This window comes from Dermacentor variabilis, chromosome 3 (genome assembly GCF_050947875.1).
Source record: "Dermacentor variabilis isolate Ectoservices chromosome 3, ASM5094787v1, whole genome shotgun sequence".
Lineage (NCBI taxonomy): Eukaryota > Metazoa > Arthropoda > Arachnida > Ixodida > Ixodidae > Dermacentor > Dermacentor variabilis.
In genome coordinates, this window is record NC_134570.1 from 134,951,797 (window position 1) to 134,976,124 (window position 24,328).

Consider the following 24,328-nt stretch of genomic DNA (forward strand, 5'->3'; position numbering starts at 1 on the left):
AGCCAAGAGAAAAAAAAAAGAATGAAGGCGGGGCCTGTAACGAATGCGTCATGCGATCCTCGAGGTTTGGTATGGAAGAACGCAGGTAAGGAATTTCGCTTGCGAAGGCTACACGGGGTGAGTGGAGAGAGCTCCTTGCTTGGCAGTGGAGCCTACCTGCTGAAATGATGTGTTCGCGGCGCTGAAATATTTCTATCTCGGCTATTAATGGAACCGATTTGAAAAATTCCTGCGGCAGAACGCTCCCTGGAGGACACGTAACAACTTCCAGGGCATAACCGAAATTTACTGTGGGGCCTGGTGAAGGGCCCTTTAAAGGCAGTGCCATACCTTCAGAAAATATGTAAGAATTCTGAAGCGGCCCATATTTTCGCCTTCTACTAAGAAAGAGTACGCTTGCGAAATTTCAGAATTCTACTCCAAAGATTTAAACTCCCAGCTTCATGCAGGAAGATACGCTTTGGCTACGATAGAGAAAACAAAGGCGGTGACAGAGCAAGACTAGCAAGCAGCTATTTTCAGTTGCGAGGAAGCGCAGAGTTGCATGGTGAAAAAATGACCTCGCTGCTTTCGAGAAGGTCGGCCGCGGTGGTTCACAGAAACGTTAAGCAGTGACAGAAAAAAACTGACACACACTTAAGTATCCTTACGTGATTTGAATGCGAAATCATTCAAACCTACCTTAATTCCCCTGATTCCACGTCATTCCACCTTAATCCACTTTTATTCACCTTCATCCACTCTACTTCACCTTAAGTAACTTTAATCTACCTTAAGTAATCTCACTCTAACGTCACAAATCTACCTTAATCCACCTTAATCAACGTTACTCTAATTCGTAGCAATTTTATTCCTCCTTAATCCACCTTATTCCACTTTAATCCACTTTATTAACCTTCGTTCACTTCACTTCCCCTTAACTCACTTTAGTCCACTGAACTAACCCTAATGTAACTTATTCTAACGTTCATTCACTATAGTTCATTGAAACTCACTTTATTGCACGTTCATCAGTCACCTTTAATTACTGATAATTAACGTTGTTATACCATTGACTATCATGTAAATTAGAAACGAGGTCATGCAAGATGCTGACGACGTCAGCTCCTTCCCATTGGGTGCGTCGTGACGGGCCCAAAGGCACCCGTACAAGGCCACACGTGTACTTAGCCAGGTGACTTCGACGTGACGTGTACAATGACGCAAGCAGTAGGCCCACCTACCCCGAACAGTGGATTCGCCGTGGTGTCGTCGAAGTGTGCTCTTCTCGCACCCCGGAGGCCCGGGTTCGATTCCCATCCCGTGCGAAATTTCCGCGTTTCCTTTTCAAAGGCGATAATGTGGTTTTTTTTTTACAGGAACATCCCTCAAAAATGTAACGACAATCCGACGTTTTTTACGTGTTTTACTCTTTGCGCCATCGGTCATTTTTGGTACCATCGCTTGATCAGGCCAGATTTTGTGCCTCATGGGACATATAATGCTCTCGCATTAATAAAGATCAAAAGGAACGAAAGTAGCACCAAATCACGAAGCTTGTGTAAAACGCTGAAGTGCAGGAATAAAGACACAAAGGAGGATATTCCATTCACCACAGCCATGTTAAGATCTGTAATAATGTACAGCTTCAGTAAAGGCATAGGGCAACGCGTTCGGCAGATTACCATCATGATTTTACCCGGTGTCAGTGATCACTTACGTGTGTATTGAGAAATGAATGCACAATACAAGCCAGTTAGAAATTTAATTCCGCTGCTTTACGTGCCAATAGCGTAATCTCGTTATGACGCACAACGTAGGCGATGGCTCAGGAATAATTTTGACCACCTGGGGATATTTAACATGCTTCCAAAGCAAGGTACACGGGCGTTTCTGCATTTCACCCCATCTAAATGCGGTCGATGCAGCGCAGATTAGATCACGTGACCTCGTGCTTAGCCGCGCAACACTATAGCCACTAAGTAACCGCTGCGGGTGAACGCGAGAGCTACCGGCAATCCTAAAAGGCACATGTGTAGCTATTAGAAAGCACGTATAGAAGAACTAATGCTTGCACTAAACTCAAATTGTGATACTATGGAACGTTAACAAAACCAACTAACGTGGAAAAATTGTGGAACACATTACGTGCAATTTTATAGGGTTGCGTGACCAGCGTGCGCCTTCATGTAGATGACTTGACGTCGAAATAAATGCAGTCACGCAAGCAATCGTTCGCGCAAGATGTCCGCAATATAGTACAACGTAGGCAATGAGCTTATGCAGGCTTTAAGGAAATCCCTCGCTGCAAAGAAAAGCAGAATTGAAACACGTTACCAAAGAAATGCAGGACACTCTAATAAAAGCAGGATATACGTACATTATTCTGTACATTCCTCTTGGGCATGAACGATAATCCAAAAACATTGTGGATGTTCATAAAATGCAACGGTAGAGAGCAGTCATTTATTCAACCTCTTGATCATGAAGCCGTAAAATTAGGCGAAAATCTCGCCAAGATCACTTGCTTCAATTTCTTTTTTACCTAAGTGTTGAAAACAAGCGCGCAGCGTAGTAATCTTGGTCGTCCTATCACAAACAGAAAAGTGACCCCATGCAATGCGTGCTGTATGATCAGCGTGGCCAGAAAAAGTACATAGCAGCCTTCTGGCATCGACAGCTACAGACCTTGATGATATGACAAGCGTCGTGCTTTTCAACGCGATATCGTCAACGGCCCTGTGTCGCACAAAATCTGGTGTCGGCGTCCCGCGTTCCGCATCCGGTGTCGACCACCTTATGAGCGAAAGATCATTCCGAACCACGCATACCCAATCACGCAGGCCCTCCGTGTAGTTCAAACACGCTACTATGCTAAATGAACTTCTCAAGTAAAATGCTTCAGAAAAATCGTAAAGTACAACTTACGCACAACCTATAGACATGACAACGTCGAATTGTAACTTGAATATACGAGAAAGACATACATCAGTTATGGAGAAACTCCAACACAAACCCATCTTCCAGCGTTTGTACCATTCATAGAACGGCGCGCCCGGTTCATGGCAACACCTTCCAGATTGTGCTTGCCTCTGCGCATCCGTGGCCCGCGCAAGAGGCTGAATTCTTCCAAAAAAGCACGCCTTCATGGATAAGGTTAGTTGCCAGCGTGTTCCGGTAAACATTACGGTTACATAAGCTGCAGTTGCCAGTAAGCGGGGGAAGAGGTCAGGAATCTTTGAATGTAATTGCGTTCCATTTCTTTTACAAAGTCGTTAGAAGAAATATCCCTGCCCAAGTTGTACTACACAAATCGGCGTTCCGTTTCGTTGTTACAAATTTACACCCAGTTTCATTAAGAAGTATACGTTTTGCAAAGTATGTAATGTTTGGGATCTCGTAGTTGAAGTGGTAAGCGCTTTACACAAGAGAAGAACTAACGTTTGTATCTGGCTTATGTGTTGCCAATACTTCAACACGCATGTGCGCTGTGGGAACGGTCGACTAATTTACGTATAGAAAAAAATAGAAGGAGCGAAAAGTTTTGCAGTCCGACTTGTTTTTACCGCCTACACTCTTTAAATCAGCAAAACAAAAGCAGAATAAACATTAAAATAGAGAACATTACAGGATCGTAGAAGAATGCTGACCCTAATTTTTTCATTTACACTTTTCACACGTAATTAGGCAGAGACTACTTTTTATCAAAACCAGTTTGTGCGCCACATCGTACAGATATTCTAAAGATAGTTAGATAAGTTAGATGTAGATCAGAATTATTTCGATTGTATTTCTGCCTACGCACAATAACGGAGTAGAACAAGCCGGCTATTGGTGTTACAACTATTGCGTCAAACGACGTCTTTAATACATCCTTGTGGATAGCGTTTACGATGTAAGTTGTTTCAATTCGAAGGGACCCTATTTTGTCAACATATTGTTGATTTGTATTCTCGATGTTTACAGTCTATAGATATATAGGTAGCTATCCTGTATATGTATTGTGTTTCTTTATTTGTTTTTATCTCCCCCACTCTGATGGATTGGCACTGTGCCTATAATAAATGAAGGAATAAATAAATACTGCATGCTTTCCCTCGTGATTTCATGAACATGATTTCTTCGCGTCGCTCTTCTGTGACTTTCCTAAAAAGAAATTCTATTGGAAAAACTGTTCAACACTTTGCCCCACAATATACTGGCGAAACTCTGTGTCACAAGCTGGTTCTTTGTTTTCTTGGCTAACACTAACAAGCACTGAACGGAAAGCGTCGTTCAAGGGAACCGCAACGGCCGTGTTGTGCTTGACACCTTTTAGTTGCGTTTTCCGCCAGGCTTCATCGATATCGATACAACCCATGCGTACCACGATTTCAGAGACGGCTTGTGTCTGATAGCAAAAGTGGCCCAAAATATCGTGATGGTGGCTAAACCGGCGCCTTAATGCATACACCAGTGCGGCAGGTTTGCGTCTGCGGCGAGCAGACGCAAAGGGCGGTATACCGTGCTACCCCGTTAGCCTCCCTCCCTCCGCAATCGGCAAGTGGTTATCGACTCCAAAGCGCTATGTAACGCGTGATAAAGTGTACAATCAAGATATATATCAAATGAAACCAACGGAATGAAGCTTGTGGCTCATTGCAGTAGTATTCAGTTCAACAGCTTTTTATATGTTGGAGCCACTATGCGGTCTCGCAGCCCTTCGGGCAACAGCAGTTCCTCGATCATCCTTGGGTTGCGACGCAGACTGAGTGCGACCGCAAAGTCAAACCAAGGTGCATTAACAAATTGAATGCGCAGCAAAGATTACCAGAGATAAATCCAACACGCATTTGTCCAACCACAATGAAATGATGGGCAGCACAAATATATATATATATATATATATATATATATATATATATATATATATATATATATATATATATATATATATATATATATATATATTATCATAGCGAGACCGACCAAGTTGTCCAGCGCTGTTTATTCCCCAAAAAAGGCAGCGCCCCAGCTCATGCGCGAAGAAGAAGAACAGGGAAGATGATGATGGCTACGTAGAAATAAAAACGATGAAGTACGTCAATAGTGCTTACACTTTTACACATTTTATGCTGAATAACGTATAAACCCCATATAAGTGATCTTGCGCGCGGCAGGTACAAGCGATGCGATGGAGATGGCTGTCGCGTTCGCTCGTCGCCTACAAGTCGTACTCCGTTTGAGCGACGCCTGCCCGGTGTTGCCGGTATGAGGGCTTCAAAATTAACGCGCGTCGAAACTAGTGTGACACGTGCTTTAGTAATTTAAGCTGATGTATTTCACTGTAAAATGTTGTATAAAATATTTCCGAAGGTCTTGCAGTAGGTTCTTATCCTTGCACGTATAAAAAATTCAATCGTTTACTTGTTATCGGTAGTGTTTGAGCGATGTACATCCAGTTCCGGCTTCGCGCTATTGGCTAGTCGCTCATAGCACTTCCGGGAGACGAGCGGCGAATTTTACATTTCCAGAACCGAGCAATCTGCTCAAGCGAGGGCCCGTTTTGTTGCTCGAAGCCGTCGCTTGTCACCGTCGTGCACTAAATCGCTCTCAATTGGGTTTAGCCCTAAGACTGAACTGTTTTTGCTCATGTATTGAAATTTTGTGATTTTATGTCGGATTTTATGTGTCCCGTTGGGGCTTTCCAGCACGGTGCGAATCCGAAAGGTTGCTTATATCTACGAACTCGGTGAATTGTCAAGCAGCAAGTTATGCATCGGCATCAAATATAACGGCTGCTCTGTGTAATTACAATTGCAGGGGCGCTTTGCATAGGCTTATTGTTTTGGACATGCCTGTGCATTTGTTAATATGAGTTGGCGTTTCAGGGTTATGTCATATGAACAGCTAAATCACCCTTCCTGTGGGGGTTACAAGCGTAATGTGTGCATCTTGATTCTGCATGGGAGATCAAAGTGTGTTTGTCGCTTTAATATTTTAGTAGAGAAATAAAGTATCAAAATAAAATGTTGATTTAATTCCGTGTTACGAATCGTCAGTCGTACACAAAAGAAAGAGTTGGTCTAATAAGCTAATACCTGCTGTCTAACTGGAACTTTTACATGCCTTGAAGAATGTAAAAAGCTAGATTTGAAACTGCAGCAGTAGTCGAGTCTGTCAAAATGAACTCCATTGAGCACCTCATAAATGAAAATAAGTTCATGCCTTCTGGTAAGCTTAGATGCAGGCCGCAGTGAACTTTCTTGTTATTATTGAAATGTGGGTAAGCTTGCCATTACAAGCCTTGTTGCCCTTTGTTATAGGCACGTCCACTCATATGCACTGAACTGGAGGACAATATTTTCATCCCTACTGAGCATCATGTTTGTAGATATGATCCTCAAATTATGGGTTGAGCAGTGGCACAACCAGAGATGGTGCGGGGGGCACACTGGGCACGTGCTTAGGATGTGTCACAAGTGGTGTTTGCGATACACGAGACTAATGACAGACCTATGACATCTGACAATGACCAATATTCTATTTATTAGCAGGAGTATTTTAACATTGGTGCGGAACGAGGATGAACTGTCCGTTATTTCTTTTTTGTTTCAATCTAAAAGTTGAAGTTAGTTTAGCAGTTGACTGTTGCAGTCATTTAGATGTTTCGCATGCATTTCAGTAGGAAGACTAAGAGCTAAGCTTTCTTTTAGTGCCATGACCTTGACTGTCTTGATGTTGTTTACACCATGTGCTCATGTTGACTTTTGCACACGATATTTTTCAGGCACCCGCTTTATATAATGCAAGAAGGCAGCTGCAAGGATACAAGGATGTCAAAGAGCCCAGCCCAGCACGACTTCACGTAGTGCAGAGGAGCGCACGCCAAAGAATCAAAATACATTGCCATGAAATTTGGATAGTAAAGCTAGAATGTGGGTATATTGGGTGTACTATTTGAATAAATGTCAACAAAATAAAAAAAGTATGTCACACCAAGTTGAAAATTCACATGTGCTCTTAACATGGTATATTTATGTAATGTCTCTGATGGGATAGTCAAAATCAAGTATGCTCTCTGGAGACAAACACATAGGAGCAAATGTCATTGAAAAGTTAGAAATGTGTTTAAAAAAGCTGATTAGCTGTGAGAAGTGTATGCTTTTTGTCACGCCACTCAACAGATATATTCGCGTTATGAAAAAATAGTGGTACAATGAAATTCCGCATTTGCTTAGTGACATGATACATACTTGCAATGAGTACGGTGCCTGTGTTCACTGTAAAAAGCAACAGCTCATGCTTGGTTATGTGCTTACATATATTTAACAGCTTTAATAGCTTACATTTAACAGCATGTGAATGCACGGGTGCACATAGAAACAACTGCGATTCTGTATTGCAAACGCTGACATGAAGCAGGCACATTTTCATGTCTTCCTTTTTATATATTTTTTACACTTAACATTAGAATTATGGCGTCATTTTAGGTTCCAGAAAGGGGAAGCATTGGGGGAAGAGAATACCATTTTAAGAAGTCATTGTTTACGTGCACGCTCACGAAACCAGTTCATTAGAACCGCTCGTGCCTCCCGAAGCGAAAGCAATGAGCAATTAAGGCCTTTAACTCTGTGCACTGTGGTGCGTACCTTATTTCTTAGAAGCCGGAGAGTCACTTGGAATTGTCACTTGGAATTGAAAGTTATTTTAAAAATGTAAAATTGTTGTTTCTCCAATCTACTTGCCAACGAAGTATGCTAGTAGAGGTAGAGATGCATTCAATGCAAAGAACTGAGATCATCTGAGTAGAACAGTTGTTTATCAATTGGCGGATGTTATCATATAGTGTTAAGCAAAAGCCGCCAAGTTTCATGGCTTCTGTAGGCATAATTCTTGTGGACTTAAGACAGAGTGTACAGTGAGGTGATGTATTAATCTTAGACACATATGTACTTGTTTTGAGACGAAGATTCTGTAAGTGCGTTAGTTTTTCTTACTGAAGCGCATCCTAACCACTTCAGTAGAGAAAAAGCTTTGTTTTCAGGTAGTTGGTTAAATGTGCAAGTATATTTTTTCATTTATTTCACTTATTGATACTGTCAGCCTAACTTTGGGCTATTACAGGAGTGGTAGGTCACAATACAAGCAAAAATATATTGACACGATAAAGAAAAATAAAGTACATTTTGGGGAAGGCACTGATAGTAGCACCATGGCAAATAAAGCATGTAATACATTACCCAGGTGTACAGTATAACCATTAGGCCAAAATATGGTATGCGTACACATGTGCTTTTGACATTTTCAAGAAAATCGCGCTAAGTTGACGTCCTTACTATTGAGTTTGATAATAGATTCCATTGTTTTATTGCTCTCGGAAAGAAGCTGTATTTAAAACAATCATCGCGATTAATTGGAGGAGGGATATACATACTGTGGCGATGACGAAAATAGTTACTAGGAGAGAAGTGAAAATAGTCATCTTTATCAATTTTAACATGGCCATGAATAATAAGAAAAAGAAACTTCAAACGGTCATACTCAGTTCTAGACTCTGGAGAAGGAAGTTCAGCAAGTTCACATAACTGGGTAGGAGAGTGGGAACGACAATATTTGTTAAAAATAAACCGTGCAGCAAGCCGCTGAATTTTATCCAGCTTAGACTGATTAGATGAAGTCTATGGGTCCCAAAAAATTTTTGCGCACTCCATAAATGGTCAAATGAAAGTTTGATATGCCCGGCATCTTACTTCAGGGGTAGCATTATACAGATTTCTTCTAAGCGACCACAAGGCTTTCTGGGCCTTGGTAGATACGTAATCAACGTGTTCATTCCAACGCAAATCCGAGGTAAGCTTTAAGCCCAAGTATTTAAATATTGACACTCTTTTTAAGGCGACACCTTCAATGGAAAAAATCGTAATCAATAATACTTGGTTTTCTAGTGATAGACATGTAAACCGTTTTGTCAGAGTTCAGAACCATTTGCCAGCTGTCACACCAGTTTTTGACCTTTTGCAAATTTGAATTTAAATCCGTCTGATCGGCAGGTGATTCGATACGGTTATATAATATGCAATCATGGGCGAAGAGTCTGATGGGAACTGTAATGTCGTGCGGCATGTCATTGATAAATAAAGAAATAACAGGGGGCCTAATACACTTCCTCGGGGTACTCCAGACTCTACATGCGAAAAGGAAGACCGGTATCCCTCACATGCGACAAATTGGTCTCTATGGCTTAGGTAGGGCGAAAACCATTCAGAGAAGCGAGGGTTTTTGAATATAGCTTTAATTTTGAATAGCAGCTTGGGGTGCGGCACCTTATCGAAAGCCTTGGCCAGATCTAAGAATATTATGTCTGTTTGGCCTCGGTTATTTATTGTATATGTGAGATCGTCAACAGTCTCTATTAGTTGAGTCACTGTAGAGAGTCCCTGACGGAACCCGTGTTGGCATTTGTTTAGGATATGGTAGTTGTCAAGGTAGACCAATAATTGCTTAGATATGATATGTTCAAATAGTTTTGAACAAGTGCTAGTAAGGGAGATCTGCCTATAATTTTTACGTCTGATTTGCTGCCACTTTTATGAATTGGGATAACTTTAGCACGCTCTCATGCCCTGAGAAAGGAACACTGGTTAATAGATGCCTGAAAAATTACAGTTTGAAATTTAGAAACCCACTCTGCGTGCCTTTGTAAAAATTCTTCAGGAATTCCGTCAGGCCCCGTACTTTTTTTAGTGTTCATGTGGAGTAAGAGGCTAAATGCACCCTGTTCGTCAATTTTTGCATCTTGAAAAGGCGGCCTTTCAGATTCATCGGTAAAATTGGGCAGGAAGCCGTTATCGCGTGTGAAAACTGACGAGAAGAAAGAGTTGAAATCCTGTGCCTGCTTTAGAGCGCTATCTCCAGTTTCATGCAAACGAGAAGCAGCTGGGGGGTTAATATATGACGAGAAGAAAGAGTTGAAATCTTGTGCCTGCTTTATAGCGCTATCTCCAGTTTCATGCGAACGAGAAGCAGCTGGGGGGTTAATATATATCACCAAAATTTTCCGAGGGCCTTTTTCAGAAAAGATTGTAATGTGACATAGAATCTATTTCTAGATTCTTTGATTAGGCCTTTTAATTCGCGAATCATACTAGAAATGCAGCTTTTGTCAATTGGCTGGCAATTCTTTGAAGACGATTTTCGCTTCCGTTTTAGGTTTTTTTTGCATGAATTATCGCTCTAGTTATCCAGAGATTTTTCCGTTTAGTTGTTTTTAAACGTTATGGGACAAAGCTTTCCACACAGTGTTCGACCATGTTTGAAAAGATATTCCATAGTGCGTCCACGCTTCCGCCAGGGTGGAGAAGATCTAGGAACTCATCTAACGAGACTTCGAGGTAATATAAAATAGATATATCATCGACTAAGTCGCATGAAAAATCCACGTGCATGGAAGGGATATATGAAACAAGATGGTGTCATTCGCAGTTTGTTTTGCTTCTTTGTCTTTCTCGTGCACTTTCCTGCCTGTACGTATGCTTATATCGCCTTTGATGCATCATATTCATCACATCTGATATTTGGTTCACATCTGGAGCCATGCTATACTGCAGTCAGATTGCATATTCATGGAGTGACAATAATTGATCATGTAATTATGCAAGCTGCTCCTAAGTATAGCATTCGTACTGTAATGGGAATAAAAAGCTACCACATATGACAAGAAATTGGATGCGGAAGATTTTAATGACAAGGCTCCTTGCAGTTTTATGTTCATTTGCTACACACTAGGTAATATTGTAAATTTAATTTTATTTATTTGTGAGAAAGTGTAACGGATTAATTCCAACAGCACCAGGAAACTACTTTCGTGACAGGCCAACCGAATAGGAAATATAATACGCCTCTGCACCTGTTTGAGACCGGGCAGGATATTGCTGCAGAACCACGAGAAGGCACACTTAGAAACAATGGCGTGCAACCCATACATGAATAACTTTATGTGAAATATAAGCAAAGCTAGCTAGACCTGCTGCCTTAGATGAGAATATACAACACATTTCTAAATGCACTGTACTCTAAGTCAGGAACATCCATACGCTGTACAGGATGTTATCAAATGAGCTGCAGTATTAGAATATGGCACGCAAAAAAAGTTTCTTGCACAATTTGTCTACATTCACAGCCCCACGCATAGCAGCTCATCTGGTAACCTCTGCCATATAAGTGCACGCGTTTTGTGTCAGTAATGCGTTTGTTGGCCAGTAATGTGGCATATATTTCTCTTTGATCCCAGTGTCAATACTTCGTGAGTTTGCACATGTTTGTTCTATGTTAACTTTCAACTGTTTACTTTATTTTTGAAAAGAAGGAGCCAATTGAAATTGAAGGATATTTGTACACTGTAATACTGATGAAACTTTAGAGAATATGTGTCCTAAATTTCATGGCCACCATTGTAATCTCATTTTATGTGTTTGTCAGTATGTTTCTCAAGTTATTATTCAGTTTGTCTTGGGACTGCTCAATAAAGATTTTGACCTTTTAAGAGAAAATGATTCATGTGAGTAATTCGGCTACTGTGCATTACATCCTATTCACCAAGCATAAGTGCAGAAGCTGCTTGTGAAGGAATCAAATATTCCCCACATGTAAGTGTTTCGAATCCCTTCAAACGTGACCATGGATCTACATCGTGCTTTCACACTATAGAGAAGAGTACTAACGCTCTGTTCTGAAGGAGTAGAAACACTCCGTTTGGGGGAGCAAAAACAGTAGGCTTGGAAGAATAGAAGCACTCGGTCTGGGGGAGTACTGTTACCCCTGTGGGGAGAGTATTAGCACTCTGTAGAAGAGTACTAGCTCTCCCTGTGGGGGGAGAGTATTAGCACTCTGCGGAAGAGTGCTAAGACTCCCTTGTGGTGGAATAACAAAACTCTGTCAGGAGGAGTCGCCCTACTCTCTCTCAAAGAGGGTCGATCTACTCTCGAAAAGAGTGAAATATGTGACAAGCAGATACTCCCTCAAAGAGGGTGCCCGGAATTCTCTTTGTTTTTAGACTGTATGGGACATGAGGCTGGACGCAATATGCACTAGTTCCATACTTCCTTAGCAAAACGGTCTTGTATGATTTGAAGCAAAAAGATAACTGGTACGCCCGCATATTTCGACCCACGTTTTGGAAAATGTTATGTGAAAATTGATATCGTTGTGGATATTTATTTCAACTGGATACATCTTCCAACGTCGCCGGTTACAATTCATATATTACAATATGTGCAGTAAAGTAATTAATTATGAAGTATGTTAGTGAACCTTTGCTAATTAGTTGAAGTTGTGCTTCGATTTCTCGTTTAATAATGTCCAACTTTTCGAGTAATTCAGCTCAAGGACAAGAATTATGCCGTCTGTCAGAGGCTATGTTTAAACAATTCGAAGTACTTAGAAATGATCACCCCATATAATGGTTAGCATAACGCTAATTTTCCTTTAGAGTTTCGGGCGTAATTTTATAGCGTTAGCATTTACAGGCTACTTCGTGCACATTGTGGGAGGCAATAGCTAACTTTCCATTTATGTGCGTTTCTATCTACGTATGTTTGCATCATAGCGTTTTCCCGCCTACCTGGATTACTTGGACAGACAGGCAGTCAGATTCCGAAATGTGACGGAATTACATTAAGGATGCTTGTCGCAATTAGAGTCGATATGACTGAGGTTACACAAATTGAAGACTTACTTCTCCACTCACGAAGATTCATCAGAAAGTACAGAAATGATCTTGCTATCATTTTGAGTTTCTGTTTTTGCCACAGAACGTTGAAATAAAATTGTGTAAGTTGGCCACGTTTCTCAGCAGCCCATCATAATTCGTGCCTGAGAGGCTGCGTTAAAAGTCAGCATAATAATTTTTTTGTAGATTTTGCAGATGTTTGCCGAGCGGGGATTTTACAGGAACCACACACAGCCGGAAAGTGCAAGTTGAAAAATGGCTAAAAATTTTTAACATTTTCGCAGGATACTTTTCGAGTGGAATAATGACTACTCTTGGAAACACTTTCTGTAACTATATTAATCGAAATTTACCCAGAGCAAGGCTTTAAAAATTGTTGGAACTTCCTGCCGGTACTTACTTGAGAGAACCCTGAGAAGCAATTACTTGTGTAAGATATACTGAAAATGTACAGTGCCGCGGAACGCAATTGTGTGTGACCTACTAGTGACAATCCGAGGAAATAAATGACAATTACCATCACCTCTTACAACAAATACCGTCACGTTTGTGCTGCCAGGCACTGCTTTTTATTGTAGACAGGTTCGCACTTGTTTATATAATCAAGTCGTTTGGGAATAAACATTTACTTTAAAGTGAGCGCTTGTGTTTTGATGTTTTGTTCCGTCCTCCTCTCGTTAGCACTGCTGCTTGTCAAATACGAACTTCTATCAACTCGCTCAAGTTATCCTGCTATTACAAATGCCGGATCTCTGACTAGCCCATCTGGACACATACAACGGCCTTCAGTAAAGGTTCCACAGCCCCACGTAAGTGCAAAAGAGAAAACGCATCGTCGTATAGGTTAGCCCAGAAGCTGCACATCCGTGTATTAAAACGCATAGACCACATCATTATCATCAAAAGAAAATACTTACTCCAAGTGTGGCTCGATGGAGAATCTTCGAACCAACAAAGCGACGTACTGATATATCCTCTGCGGCCCTGAGAGACTATTGCACATCATTTGCGGCACTGTATCCACGTTTAGAACCATTAGTCATCTGCTTCTAGAATTGGAGAAATGTTCTTGTATGACTTCTGCGACGAAGAATTCTGCGAAATCAATTCATTAAACTATTTCTTGCTTCATGCAGCTTCATTAGTTTTATGTCATGGATTAACATAACCATTAGAACGAAAGGTATTATTTTGACGTCGCTGTCATTTCTATAATGTGCTGGAACTTTCCTTGAGATGACGTACTGATAGCGTCAATGGAATAGTAAATCGGTCATCGGGATTGAAAGAAATAGCAGTTATTGCTTGGTAGCGAACTAGCTGAAACAATGAAGATGTCAACTTCATCTTGTATAAACGAGCATTAGGTGTCAATTTCTTGCCTAGCTTTTGGTAAACTGTGGAAAAACGTAATAAACAGAAAGCATTAGCATCCATATTAAATCTAGCGGCATTCGTGATAAACCTATTCTCTTTCATTTTAGGCTCACCGTCAAATCACGTTATTACACCATAAAAGTGAAAAAGAAGTAAAAAGTAAAAAAAAGTAAAAGGAAGTAGCAATGCGCTGGAATGAGAATGTCAAACTAATTTAATGAATGTCTCGTGAGCGCGCAGGCTTTCGCCTTCATCCTCTTTAGCTTATGCTAAAGTGACTATCAACTTTTTCGCAGGCTGATCACATCAATTTTTCGTGTCATCAGAACTTCTACGCCAAAATTCCACATCTGTACAAATTTTTATTTATAAGCGCGAAATGCGCCTGCAAAGAAAGAGAACATTTTATTTGCAACACTGATATTTTATATCTCACTTAGCTCTACAAGGTGAAAAACCTCGCACGGGAGCAGCTTTTTTTTTTGTTGGCCGAATCTTCAGCACCTGTCCTGGCAGGCTGCTGCAGGGACTGCCACCATGAAGTTCTTTAGAACCTACTGGCACATCCTGCCTTCATTAGCCCATTTAACATGCGCCGCAGCTTACTTTTTTCAGGCTCAGAAAATCCTAACCTTTCTGCCACCACTGCGCCACCTAGGGTCGTCTCGCAAATACTAGGCTTTGTCATCGCACCGACTTTAAGCAGGAGAAGCAGAGATTGAACGTAGTCCAATTTTGCTATGCTTTATAGATCTGTAATCACTCATTAATGACCATCTGATTAAGCTCCATGTTGCATGGAACCTTGCTATATTTCAGTAGCGCGCCTAATCACCGAAAACATTCGAGTGCTCATCACTCATGGTCGACATGCTTCATATCTCTCTGGCGAAGCGGCAACGCAGATGTCAAAGATACGTCAACACTTCGAGGCGCAATTCTCCCTCACGTCTAGTAGCATTTCCAGCTTGGCTGTCGTTATTGGTCGCGACTGCAGAGTACACCTTATAGATATGCTCTTCTCAGCGCACAGTAGGAAATCGATCATCAAGAAATGACAAGGCAATTAGAGGCACTATCAAGGAAATAATATCCAGTCGTATGTATTGACCGGCGACCGCGCGTTTCGGTGACGAATAATCTGGCAGTAAAAAGTGCGCACACATGCAAAGGGCGGAGTGCACGCGACTCATATTATGACTTTTCCATAGAACAATATGGTAGGAGCAGACGTGCACCGCTCTGCTGAACGTTTTAATCGTTTTTATGGGAAATTGGCTTTTTCCTGTAATGGTTTTCGGCTTCTCAATTGTTTCGTGAGCGTTGATACGGCGAAATAGGCTTAATTACGTCAGTTTTAAGAAAGTGCTTAGGGTAACATTTAAAGGGCCCCTCACTAGGTCTGGCAATTTTTAGCTGACAAGCGCAGAGCATACAATGTGCACCAACGATCCTGTTTGCAAAGAATTACGTCACTACGCGCCGCTGAAAGGCCTGAAATTTCAATCCCAACGCCGTTTCCCTCTTCACTCACGGCGAATCCGCGTGGTCGGGCTCCTGCAAGTATGTAATCGTGTCCGCCTTGTGACGTAGCTCGGGGTGACACGTGACTTCGAGAATTATTCAAGGGGACACCTGTTATTTGTGTGATCTGTTGCTTATAATGATGAATCCACGTTTAGAGAAATAAAACACACAAACGGGATGTCTGCATGTTTTTTATTTTACTTCGCACACAAGCGAGAGAGATGTATTTCCGCTTCGTCTGCTTGTCCCCACGGTCGTGTGGTCACGTGCGCAGGTACCGAAATTATGCCCATTTTCTACCGTGTTCCAGCGCTTTATGACGCTCTGCGCACCGCTTGTTCTGACTCAGTATTCGTGTAGCACTAAATTATACCGCTAGTTATGTTTCCTTACGCAAAGCGCGCAAAATCGTGCGCTGCGCGAACGAGACAACAGCTCGCGCGCGGCGTGGTCACCGGAAATGCGTAGCGCAGGGAAAAAAAAGCCAAGAGAAAAAAAAAAGAATGAAGGCGGGGCCTGTAACGAATGCGTCATGCGATCCTCGAGGTTTCGTATGGAAGAACGCAGGTAAGGAATTTCGCTTGCGAAGGCTACACGGGGTGAGTGGAGAGAGCTTCTTGCTTGGCAGTGGAGCCTACCTGCTGAAATGATGTGTTCGCGGCGCTGAAATATTTCTATCTCGGCTATTAATGGAACCGATTTGAAAAATTCCTTCGGCAGAACGCTCCCTGGAGGACACGTAACAACTTCCAGGGCATAACCGAAATTTGCTGTGGGGCCTGGTGAAGGGCCCTTTAAAGGCAGTGCCATACCTTCAGAAAATATATAAGAATTCTGAAGCGGCCCATATTTTCGCCTTCTACTAAGAAAGAGTACGCTTGCAAAATTTCAGAATTCTGCTCCAAGGATTTAAACTCCCAGCTTTATGCAGGAAGATACGCTTTGGCTACGATAGAGAAAACAAAGGTGGTGACAGAGCAAGACTAGCAAGCAGCTATTTTCAGTTGCGAGGAAGCGCAGAGTTGCATGGTGAAAAAATGACCTCGCTGCTTTCGAGAAGGTCGGCCGGGGTGGTTCACAGAAACGTTAAGCAGTGACAGAAAAAAACTGACACACACTTAAGTATCCTTACGTGATTTGAATGCGTAATCATTCAAACCTACCTTAATTCCCCTGAATCCACGTCATTCCACCTTAATCCACTTTTATGCACCTTCATCCACTCTACTTCACCTTAAGTAACTTTAATCCACCTTAAGTAATCTCACTCTAACGTCACAAATCTACCTTAATCCACCTTAATCAACGTTACTCTAATTCGTACCAATTTTATTCCTCTTTAATCCACCTTATTCCACTTTAATCCACTTTATTAACCTTCGTTCACTTCACTTCCCCTTAACTCACTTTAGTCAACTGAACTAATCCTACTGTAACTTACTCTAACGTTAATTCACTATAGTTCATTGAAACTCACTTTAATGCACGTTCATCAGTCACATTTAATTACTGGTAATTAACGTTGTTATACCATTGACTATCATGTAAATTAGAAACGAGGTCATGCAAGATGCTGACGACGTCAGCTCCTTCCCATTGGGTGCGTCGTGACGGGCCCAAAGGCACCCGTACAAGGCCACACGTGTACTCAGCCAGGTGACTTCGACGTGACGTGTACAATGACGCAAGCAGTAGGCCCACCTACTCCGAACAGTGGATTCGCCGTGGTGTCGTCGAAGTGTGCTCTTCTCGCACCCCGGAGGCCCGGGTTCGATTCCCATCCCGTGCGAAATTCCCGCGTTTCCTTTTCAAAGGCGATAATGTACTTTTTTTTTTTACAGGAACATCCCTCAAAAATGTAACGACAATCCGACGTTTTTTACGTGTTTTACTCTTTGCGCCATCGGTCATTTTTGGTACCATCGCTTGATCAGGCCAGATTTTGCGCCTCATGGGACATATAATGCTCTCGCATTAATAAAGATCAAAAGGAACGAAAGTAGCACCAAATCACGAAGCTTGTGTAAAACGCTGAAGTGCAGGAATAAAGACACAAAGGAGGATATTCCATTCACCACAGCCATGTTAAGATCTGTAATAATGGACAGCTTCAGTAAAGGCATAGGGCAACGCGTTCGGCAGATTACCATCGTGATTTTACCCGGTGTCAGTGATCACTTACGTGTGTATTGAGAAAGGAATGCACAATACAAGCCGGTTAGAAATTTAATTCTGCTGCTTTGCGTGCCAAAAGCGTAATCTCGTTATGAGGCACAACGTAGGGGATGGCTCAGGAATAATTTTGACCACCTGGGGATATTTAACATGCTTCCAAAGCAAGGTACACTGGCGTTTCTGCATTTCACCCAATCTAAATGCGGTCGGTGCAGCGCAGATTAGATCACGTGACCTCGTGCTTAGCAGCGCAACACTATAGCCACTAAGTAACCGCTGCGGGTGAACGCGAGAGCTAACGGCAATCCTAAAAGGCACATGTGTAGCTATTAGAAAGCACGTATAGAAGAACTAATGCTTGCACTAAACTCAAGTTATGATACTTTGGAACGTTAACAAAATCAACTAACGTGGAAAAATTGTGGAACACATTAAGTGCAATTTTATAGGGTTGCGTGACCAGCGTGCGCCTTCATGTAGATGACTTCACGTCGAAATAAATGCAGTCACGCAAGCAATCGTTCGCGTAAGATGTCCGCAATATAGTACAACGTAGGCAATGAGCTTATGCAGGCTTTAAGGAAATCCCTCGCTGCAAAGAAAAGCAGAATTGAAACACGTTACCAAAGAAATGCAGGACACTCTAATAAAAGCAGGATATACGTAGATTATTCTCTACATTCCTCTTGGGCATGAAAGATAATCCAAAAACATTGTGGATGTTCATAAAATGCAACGGTAGAGAGCAGTCATTCATTCAACCTCTTGGTCATGAAGCCGTAAAATTAGGCGACAATCTCGCCAAGATCACTTGCTTTAATTTCTTTTTTACCTAAGTGTTGAAAACAAGCGCGCAGCGTAGTAATCTTGGTCGTCCTATCACAAACAGAAAAGTGACCCCATGCAATGCGTGCTGTACGATCAGCGTGGCCAGAAAAAGTACATAGCAGCCTTCTGGCATCGACAGCTACAGACCTTGATGATATGACAAACGTCTTGCTTTTCAACGCGATAGCGTCAACGGCTTTGTGTCGCACAAAATCTGGTGTCGGCGTCCCGCGTTCCGCATCCGGTGTCGACCACCTTGTGAGCGAAAGATCATTCCGAACCACGGATACCCAATCACGCAGGCCCTCCGTGTAGTTCAAACACGCTACTTAGCTAAGTGAACTTCTCAAGTAAAATGCTTCAGAAAAATCGTAAAGTACAACTTACGCACAACCTATAGACATGATAGCGTCGACTTGTAACTTGAATATACGAGAAAACATACATCAGTTATGGAGAAACTCCAACACAAACCCATCTTCCAGCGTTTGTACCATTCATAGAACGGCGCGCCCGGTTCATGGCAACACCTTCCAGATTGTGCTTGCCTCTGCGCATCCGTGGCCCGCGCAAGAGGCTGAATTCTTCCAAAAAAGCACGCCTACATGGATAACGTTCGTTGCCAGCGTGTTCCGGTAAACATTAGGGTTACATAAGCTGCAGTTGCCAGTAAGCGTGAGAAGCGGTCAGGAATCTTTGAATGTAATTGCGTTCCATTTCTTTTACAAAGTCGTTAGAAGAAATATCCCTGCCCAAGTTGTACTACACAAATCGGCGTTCCGTTTTGTTGTTGCAAATTTCCACCCAGTTTCATTAAGAAGTATACGTTTTTCAAAGTATATAATGTTCGGGATCTCGTAGTTGAAGTGGTAAGCGCTTTACACAAGAGAAGAACTAACGTTTGTATCTGGCTTATGTGTTGCCAATACTTCAACACGCATGTGCGCTGTGGGAACGGTTGACTAATCTACGTATAGAAAAAAATAGAAGGAGCGAAAAGTTTTGCTGTCCGACTTGTTTTTACCTACTACACTTTTTAAATCAGCAAAACAAAAGCAGAATAAACATTAAAATAGAGAGAATTACAGGAACGTAAAGAATGCTGACCCTAATTTTTTCATTTACACTTTTAACACGTAATTAGGCAGAGACTACTTTTTATCAAAGCCAGTTTGTGCGCCACATCGTACAGATCTTCTAAAGATAGTTAGATAAGTTAGATGTATATCAGAATTATTTCGATTGTATTTCTGCCTACGCACAATAACGGAGTAGAACAAGCCGGCTATTGGTGTTACAACTATTGCGTCAAACGACGTCTTTACTACATCCTTGTGGATAGCGTTTACGATGTAAGTTGTTTGAATTCGAAGGGACCCTATTTTGTCAACATATTGTTGATTTGTATCCTCGATGTGTACAGTCTATAGATATATAGGTAGCTATCCTGTATATGTATTGTGTTTCTTTATTTGTTTTTATCTCCCCCACTCTGATGGATCGGCACTGTGCCTATAATAAATGAAGGAATAAATAAATACTGCATGCTTTCCCTCGTGATTTAATGAACATGATTCCTTCGCGTCGCTCTTCTGTGACTTTCTTAAAAAGAAATTCTATTGGAAAAACTGTTCAACACTTTGCCCCGCAATATACTGGCGAAACTCTGTGTCACAAGCTGGTTCATTGTTTTCTTGGCTAACACTAACAAGCACTGAACGGAAAGCGTCGTTCAAGGGAACCGCAACGGCCGCGTTGTGCTTGACACCTTTTAGTTGCGTTTTCCGCCAGGCTTCATCGATATCGATACAACCCATGCGTACCACGATTTCAGAGACAGCTTTTGTCTGATAGCAAAAGTGGCCCAAAATATAGTGATGGTGGCTAAACCGGCGCCTTAATGCATACACCAGTGCGGCAGGTTTGGCGGCGAGCAGACGCAAAGCGCGGTATACCGTGCTACCCCGTTAGCCTCCCTCCCTCCGCAATCGGCAAATGGTTATCGACTCCAAAGCGCTATGTAACGCGTGATAAAGTGTACAATCAAGATATATATCAAATGAAACCAACGGAATGAAGCTTGTGGCTCATTGCAGTAGTATTCAGTTCAACAGCTTTTTATATCTTGGAGCCACTATGCGGTCTCGCAGCCCTTCGGGCAACAGGGGTTTCTCGATCATCCTTGGGTTGCGACGCAGACTGAGTGCGACCGCAAAGTCAAACCAAGGTGCATTAACAAATTGAATGCGCAGCAAAGATTACCAGAGATAAATCCAGCACGCATTTGTTCAACCACAATGAAATGATGGGCAGCACAAATATATATATATATATATATATATATATATATATATATTATCATAGCGAGACCGACCAAGTTGTCCAGCGCTGTTTATTCCCCAAAAAAGGCAGTGGCCCAGCTCATGCGCGAAGAAGAAGAACAGGGAAGATGGTGATGGCTACGTAGAAATAAAAACGATGAAGTACGTCAATAATGCTTACACTAACTTCCGCCCGTCATGGAAGCGGCGAGCCCAGCCGCAGATTAGAGATGATCTAAACGGGGAGTGAAGGGATTCATCCGCGAGACGCGAGCAATTTCGGCATTCCGGCGGCGCGGGTCGCTGACGGAGTGTACAGGGCGGGCGAGATAGTTCACTGCAGATATTTGCTGCACAACGGTGTATGGGCCATTCTAGCGTTGAAGGAACTTCTCACAGAGGCCTGGAGTGCGGAGTGGAGTCCAAAGCAGGACTTGGTCTTCGGGGTGAAAACGTACGTCACGGCGTTTGTTGTCGCAGTGATGTTTGCGCTCCGCTTGGGTAGCTTCTGTGCTTTGCCGGGCGATTTGACGGCAATGTGCAACTCAGGAAGCAAAATCTTTTGGAAGCGACGCGTTAGGGGAAGAAGGTGCTAAAAAGAATTCTCTGTCGAATATGGTGGAAGGAGATCGTCCATACACTAGGAAGAAAGGGCTGTAGCCAGCAGTCCGTTGAATAGCAGTATTATATGCGAATGTCACAAAAGGAAGAATTTTATCTCAGTCAGTGTTGTCAGGACGGATGTACATAGAAATCAACTCAGACAGCGTACGGTGGAAGCGCTCAGCACGGCCACTGGTGTGCGGACGATAGGTAGAAGTAGATTTGTGGATGGTATTAGCGGCCCGAAGAACTTCCTCGATAACTTCGGTAATGAACGCCTTGCCACGGTCACTGAGAATAACGCAAGGAGCCCCGTGGCGCAAGACGATGGAGCGCAAGAAAGAGTCGGCTACCTCAGAAGCGGCACCGGATCGCAGAGGGGCAGTCTCGGCATACCTTGTTAAATGGCTGACCGAAGTAACAAACCAACGGTGACCGGAGGGGGTCAACGGCAAGGGACCATATAAATCAATACCAACAAATTCAATAGGTTCGTCCGGGCAAGTTGTAGTAAACCGGCACGATGGGATGTCGAAAGTTTGTGGTGCTGACTTGACGCACAAGAGGCACCGTATTTGGCCACCGTTGTAGATAGGCCAGGCCAGAAGCAGCGGGTCTTGATGCGGTCGTACGTCTTGTGGAAACCTAAGTGGCCAGCCGATACGTCGTCGTGAAGTGCCTCTAATACTCGCAGGCGACGGCAGCGAGGTAGAACTGGGACCCACCGGTGGCCTGTTGAGTGGTAAACGTAGCGGTGTAGCCCGCCACCTTGAAGGCGGAATCGTCGAAGTTGGCTTCGCAAGCGGCTGTTGGGCGGTTCGGCGAACCCACTGAGGCGATCCATGAGAACTCGACAGTAGGAGTCGGCCCGCTGAAGCAAGACGAAATCAGAACGCGATGAAAGCGTAACTTCGTCCAGGGGCGTTATCAAAACCTTGTGTGAGGCAGGTGTAGGATCGGAACAACGCGGCGGGGAAGACGACGACGCGTTAGCGGGAAAGAGCAAGAGTTGGCAGCGATACTATGCGTCTGCATCATGATGAGTTTTTTCAGACTTGTACGTCATTGTAAAGTCATATTCCTGCAAGCGGAGTATCCAGCATCCCAAGCGTCCTGACATGTTTTTAATTCATGACAGCCAACACAGACCATGATGGTTGGTGATGATGGTGAAGTGGCGGCCGTAAAGGTATGGGCGAAATTTCGGAATCGACCAAACGATAGCCAGGTAATGACTCACGCTCTCGCTCTGTAATGATGTAGTTCCACTCAGCTGGAGAAAGTGTTCGGCTGGCATATGCTATGACTGGCTCTTTAGAGGCTGCATTAGGTTGCAGAAGTACTGCGCCAATACCTTGTGCGCTCGCGTCAGTATGGAGTATCGTGGGGGCTCGATTATCGAAGTGACGAAGCACTGGTCCGGAAGTAAGATGTCGCTTAAGAGCTTGAAAAACCGACTCGCAGTCGCTAGTCCATGTGAAAGAGGCATCGGTAACCAGTAGCTTGAGTAGAGGAGCTGCTATTGCAGCGAAGTTGCATATGAATCGAGGAAAATATGAAGCCAAGCCGAGGAAACTACGTAGATCTTTCTGTTGCTGTTGAACAGCACTAATCTTTTCGGGGTCTGGCTGCATGACATCTTTTGAGACGACGTGGCGAAATACTTTTATTGTCTTGCTTGCAAATTCGAATTTTTTGTATTGATCTGGGGACCACCATTTGCAAGGCACTTGAGAACTTCGTCTAATCGATGAAGATGTTGGCTGAAGTCAGAAGACAAGATGACAATACCGTCCAGATAACAGAGGCACGTCTTCCATTTTAGACTACAAAGTACGTTGTCTATCATGCGCTCAAATGTGGCAGGAGCGTTACAAAGGCCCAAAAGGCATCACGTTAAATTCATAAAGTCCGTCTGGTGTTGCGAATGCGGTATTTTCTTTGTCAGTCTTTTTCAACGCAATTTGCCAATATCCTGATGGAAGATCAAGGCTGGAGAAATACTCCGCCCTTTGTAGTGTGTCCAAAGCGTCGTCAATTCGAGGTATTGGATATACGTTCTTGCATGTGATCTTATTGAGCGCTCGATAATCGACGCAAAAGCAAACGGAGCCATCTTTTTTCTTTACCAGAACCACGGGAGAAGCCCATGGGCTAGATGAAGGTCGTATTATCTTACGCGCAAGCATGTCCGCAACCTGTTGTTCAATGGCCTTTCCTTCGGACGGTGATACACGATAGGGGCGTAGTCGTATTATAGCGGAACCATCGGTTTCGATGCGGTGGGTAGCCGCAGAAGTTTGGCTCAAGACAGGGGAACAGCTATCGAAACAGGCTTTGTGCTTTGCCAAGACCACCAGAAAGGCTTCGGACTGCGCGGCTGTTAGGTCAGAACCAAGAACGGCTCGAGGAGGGAAAGAATCATCAAAACCTGAGGTTGGCGCTGGCGATGAAGGAGGGCAAAGCGTGACTATAGAGATAGGTTGAGTATCACCGAGGGTTGCCACAGTCATCCCATTGGGCAACATCACAGCATCTGGGGTCGTGTTGCAAGCAGACAGAAGGGCGCGGCCACGTGAAAACCGGACGAAATAGGTGGCGACGAAAATTCTGCGAGAAGTACAGGGGGAAGAAGGGGCGACTAGGGCGTCTCAGTAGGCGATCTGACTGGATGTTACGGCTACAACGTCTTCGTGACCAGGACGCAGGAGCGATGGCCAAGTTCATGCATGAAAGTGAAGAGTCCGTAACAGGTGCAAGCGCTGTATCCGTGATATGGACAACTTCCTCTGTACATAAAATGACGCCT

General features: G+C 43.1%; 1 protein-coding gene across 14 annotated transcripts in view; it reads right to left on the bottom strand.

Annotated features, from left to right (window-relative positions):
* Nucleotides 1-18,359, bottom strand: part of LOC142576305 (uncharacterized) — a 109,400-nt gene extending 91,041 nt beyond the window's left edge. For 3 of the 14 annotated variants that reach the window (XM_075686377.1, XM_075686369.1, XM_075686367.1), the window contains exons 1-3: nucleotides 18,207-18,358; nucleotides 13,606-13,783; nucleotides 2,132-2,284 (exon numbers count right to left, since the gene is read on the bottom strand). The gene's annotated coding sequence lies outside the window, so the exon portion shown is untranslated. Of the gene's footprint in view, nucleotides 1-2,102; nucleotides 2,285-7,214; nucleotides 7,234-13,605; nucleotides 13,784-18,177 lie in introns of those variants that run through there. The other 11 variants (XM_075686375.1, XM_075686366.1, XM_075686364.1 and 8 more) reach the window with 7 other exon arrangements.
* Nucleotides 18,360-24,328: the final 5,969 nt, after the last annotated feature.